At 51.1% G+C, this 5000-nt stretch overlaps 1 non-coding gene across 1 annotated transcript in view; it reads right to left on the bottom strand.

Annotated features, from left to right (window-relative positions):
- LOC126316469 (small subunit ribosomal RNA) overlaps positions 1–1145 on the bottom strand; it is a 1893-nt gene extending 748 nt beyond the window's left edge. The window contains exon 1 of the ribosomal RNA XR_007556093.1: positions 1–1145. This exon is cut by the window's left edge and continues 748 nt beyond it. This is a non-coding gene — a ribosomal RNA (small subunit ribosomal RNA).
- Between the last annotated feature and the right edge of the window lie 3855 nt (positions 1146–5000).

Genomic DNA, 5000 nt, shown 5'->3' with positions numbered 1-5000 from the left:
ATCGGAGGAACTGCGGCGGATCGCTGGCTGGCATCGTTTATGGTTAGAACTAGGGCGGTATCTGATCGCCTTCGAACCTCTAACTTTCGTTCTTGATTAATGAAAACATACTTGGCAAATGCTTTCGCTTCTGTTCGTCTTGCGACGATCCAAGAATTTCACCTCTAACGTCGCAATACGAATGCCCCCGCCTGTCCCTATTAATCATTACCTCGGGTTCCGAAAACCAACAAAATAGAACCGAGGTCCTATTCCATTATTCCATGCACACAGTATTCAGGCGGGCTTGCCTGCTTTAAGCACTCTAATTTGTTCAAAGTAAACGTGCCGGCCCACCGAGACACTCAACAAAGAGCACCCTGGTAGGATTTAAACGGGGTCCGCCTCGGGACGCGAAAGCACCCCTTCGGCTCGCCCCACCGGCAGGACGTCCCACGATACATGCCAGTTAAACACCGACGGGCGGTGAACCAACAGCGTGGGACACAAATCCAACTACGAGCTTTTTAACCGCAACAACTTTAATATACGCTATTGGAGCTGGAATTACCGCGGCTGCTGGCACCAGACTTGCCCTCCAATAGATACTCGTTAAAGGATTTAAAGTGTACTCATTCCGATTACGGGGCCTCGGATGAGTCCCGTATCGTTAGTTTTCGTCACTACCTCCCCGTGCCGGGAGTGGGTAATTTGCGCGCCTGCTGCCTTCCTTGGATGTGGTAGCCGTTTCTCAGGCTCCCTCTCCGGAATCGAACCCTGATTCCCCGTTACCCGTTACAACCATGGTAGGCGCAGAACCTACCATCGACAGTTGATAAGGCAGACATTTGAAAGATGCGTCGCCGGTACGAGGACCGTGCGATCAGCCCAAAGTTATTCAGAGTCACCAAGGCAAACGGACCAGACAAGCCAATCCGATTGGTTTTGATCTAATAAAAGCGTCCCTTCCATCTCTGGTCGGGACTCTGTTTGCATGTATTAGCTCTAGAATTACCACAGTTATCCAAGTAACGTGGGTACGATCTAAGGAACCATAACTGATTTAATGAGCCATTCGCGGTTTCACCTTAATGCGGCTTGTACTGAGACATGCATGGCTTAATCTTTGAGACAAGCATATGACTACTGGCAGGATCAACCAGGGAGCTGCGTCAACTAGAGCTGAGCAGCCGGCCGCCCGGGAGTGTGTCCCGGGGGCCCGCGCGAACACGCAAGCGTCCGCTCAATTATTCTGCAAACAGGAGGAGGCCGAGCTCCCCTGCACGATACACCTCGAAACCCTCTCAGGTCCCGGCGGCGCGCAGCGCCGTCCTAGGTACTTGGTCGGTTTCGAGAGAGGCGCAATCGCCCGGAGTTAGGCGAGTAGACGGTTTTAGTGCGAACACCCTTGCTCCCAACTGAGCTTGCCGCTGCCGACAGAGGCCCGGGAGCGTGCTGTCGTGGCATTGCCGGCGGGAGACAACACGCGCCACCTATGGTGACCGGCAGCTCCAACGCCAGCGCCACACAAGGGCAAAGCCCCACTTGGGTGCAGAAGCGAACTCTCCCAGCACAGCGCACGCGCCAACACGTCCGCACAACTGCGATACAAACCACCTGCGAGAACCGCTGGGGCGACCGAGCAGCAGACGGCGTCGCGGCGCCGAGTGCCAGGCGGCGGCGCATCCTCAACGCACACAGTCCTCAATCAGACCAGCACACTGCAGATGTCCACCGCGCTTCGCACCGGGCTCGGCTGAACCAACTTTGGCCGCCAGGCGCCGCGTGCAGGGTGCGCCGCAGCGTAGCTGCGCCGCCTGCCGGGCCCGTCGGCTGGCGCTCCTGCCACTCGGCGCCCCCCACCAGCCGCCTGTTGCGCGTGCGCCCACGCAGCGCGCGGCCAACACGCCGGGCGGCCCCCCTTCACCGGCCGGGAACAGTCCCACCAAGCCACCGCCGCGTATCGCTTCATACCCACATGGGCCTAGTCACGCGTGTGGATGTGGCGGGTACCGCTGAAACAACCGGTTAATAGCTGTACCGATCGTCGCCATCACAGATTCACCTCCAGCGTGAACAACCGCTCAACAACGGATTTCCAGTTCATTTGCGTATCTTGGGCAGTAAACGTAGATGTCCACCTACATTTGCGAATTCAACAATTCTTGCATGCCAGGATGTCATGTGTCACGACACGCTACATCAGACCACATACACACTGCGACATGTGCAGAAGAGAACACGTGGAAGGTGGCCCGCGCACGTATGCGATGTACCTTCCGCGATCCACTGTCAACCGGCATCTGCGGCATGTCCCAGATATGGAACGCGGTCCACCAGGGTAGCACTTTGTGTGAGGCAATACGACAAAGTCGGAATACACGCGTCACTACATCAGACGGCTCACGCTGACCTGACCTGACCTGACTCACCGCACCACCACCCCCAGCGACCCAGGGTGACATACAATGCGTTCGTACGTTCCTCCCACACGCCTCTACGGCGTACCACAGTGCAACCTAGCTGTTATTGGGAGACGAGACAAGTAGCATCAAGCACAACATATGGAAATTGAGATTCGACACCGTTGGGCACAGCCAGCGTACGGTCACACGTATCACACTACTTCACTCTGTACGTAACGACCGATGATCGGTACAGCGTGTGGGTTACGCGTACGACATCAGCGGACAATGGACACAGACCATACCACGACGTACACTGAGGGCGTCGACATCTGAATGCAACTGAACAGCTGCGAGGCTCATTTAACACTCAAACGCCAGACCGACCAGCTTGAGAGGACAGAGACACAAAGAGGGGGACAGAGGGGGACAGAGGGGGGGGAGGGGGGGGGTCGGCGATATAACACGCGATCTAGTGAATTGACAGTGGATAGCAGGAATATGTGGAAAGTAAGCAACACTCGCAAGACATCTACATGAGGATAACAACGACACCAGAGATTCCGAGCAGTGAACTATGTTAGGCAAAGGGACAACGTGGGTTAGGTTAAGGGACAACGTGGGTTAGGTTAAGGGACAACGTGGGTTAGGTTAAGGGACAACGTGGGTTAGGTTAAGGGACAACGTGGGTTAGGTTAAGGGACAACGTGGGTTAGGTTAAGGGACAACGTGGGTTAGGTTAAGGGACAACGTGGGTTAGGTTAAGGGACAACGTGGGTTAGGTTAAGGGACAACGTGGGTTAGGTTAAGGGACAACGTGGGTTAGGTTAAGGGACAACGTGGGTTAGGTTAAGGGACAACGTGGGTTAGGTTAAGGGACAACGTGGGTTAGGTTAAGGGACAACGTGGGTTAGGTTAAGGGACAACGTGGGTTAGGTTAAGGGACAACGTGGGTTAGGTTAAGGGACAACGTGGGTTAGGTTAAGGGACAACGTGGGTTAGGTTAAGGGACAACGTGGGTTAGGTTAAGGGACAACGTGGGTTAGGTTAAGGGACAACGTGGGTTAGGTTAAGGGACAACGTGGGTTAGGTTAAGGGACAACGTGGGTTAGGTTAAGGGACAACGTCGGTTAGGTTAAGGGACAACGTCGGTTAGGTTAAGGGACAACGTCGGTTAGGTTAAGGGACAACGTCGGTTAGGTTAAGGGACAACGTCGGTTAGGTTAAGGGACAACGTGGGTTAGGTTAAGGGACAACGTGGGTTAGGTTAAGGGACAACGTGGGTTAGGTTAAGGGACAACGTGGGTTAGGTTAAGGGACAACGTGGGTTAGGTTAAGGGACAACTTGAGTTAGGTTAAGGGACAACTTGAGTTAGGTTAAGGGACAACTTGAGTTAGGTTAAGGGACAACTTGAGTTAGGTTAAGGGACAACTTGAGTTAGGTTAAGGGACAACTTGAGTTAGGTTAAGGGACAAATTGAGTTAGGTTAAGGGACAACTTGAGTTAGGTTAAGGGACAAATTGAGTTAGGTTAAGGGACAAATTGAGTTAGGTTAAGGGACAAATTGAGTTAGGTTAAGGGACAAATTGAGTTAGGTTAAGGGACAAATTGAGTTAGGTTAAGGGACAACTTGAGTTAGGTTAAGGGACAAATTGAGTTAGGTTAAGGGACAAATTGAGTTAGGTTAAGGGACAACTTGAGTTAGGTTAAGGGACAACTTGAGTTAGGTTAAGGGACAACTTGAGTTAGGTTAAGGGACAACTTGAGTTAGGTTAAGGGACAACTTGAGTTAGGTTAAGGGACAACTTGAGTTAGGTTAAGGGACAACTTGAGTTAGGTTAAGGGACAACTTGAGTTAGGTTAAGGGACAACTTGAGTTAGGTTAAGGGACAACTTGAGTTAGGTTAAGGGACAACTTGAGTTAGGTTAAGGGACAACTTGAGTTAGGTTAAGGGACAACTTGAGTTAGGTTAAGGGACAACTTGAGTTAGGTTAAGGGACAACTTGAGTTAGGTTAAGGGACAACTTGAGTTAGGTTAAGGGACAACTTGAGTTAGGTTAAGGGACAAATTGAGTTAGGTTAAGGGACAACTTGAGTTAGGTTAAGGGACAACTTGAGTTAGGTTAAGGGACAAATTGAGTTAGGTTAAGGGACAACTTGAGTTAGGTTAAGGGACAACTTGAGTTAGGTTAAGGGACAAATTGAGTTAGGTTAAGGGACAACTTGAGTTAGGTTAAGGGACAACTTGAGTTAGGTTAAGGGACAACTTGAGTTAGGTTAAGGGACAACTTGAGTTAGGTTAAGGGACAACTTGAGTTAGGTTAAGGGACAACTTGAGTTAGGTTAAGGGACAACTTGAGTTAGGTTAAGGGACAACTTGAGTTAGGTTAAGGGACAACTTGAGTTAGGTTAAGGGACAACTTGAGTTAGGTTAAGGGACAACTTGAGTTAGGTTAAGGGACAACTTGAGTTAGGTTAAGGGACAAATTGAGTTAGGTTAAGGGACAACTTGAGTTAGGTTAAGGGACAACGTGGGTTAGGTTAAGGGACAAATTGAGTTAGGTTAAGGGACAAATTGAGTTAGGTTAAGGGACAACTTGAGTTAGGTTAAGGG

The sequence above is a fragment of the Schistocerca gregaria genome, unplaced genomic scaffold, assembly GCF_023897955.1.
Source record: "Schistocerca gregaria isolate iqSchGreg1 unplaced genomic scaffold, iqSchGreg1.2 ptg000587l, whole genome shotgun sequence".
Taxonomy (NCBI): domain Eukaryota; kingdom Metazoa; phylum Arthropoda; class Insecta; order Orthoptera; family Acrididae; genus Schistocerca; species Schistocerca gregaria.
Note: the sequence above shows the minus strand (reverse complement) of the source record. Positions and strands in the feature narration are given on the sequence as shown.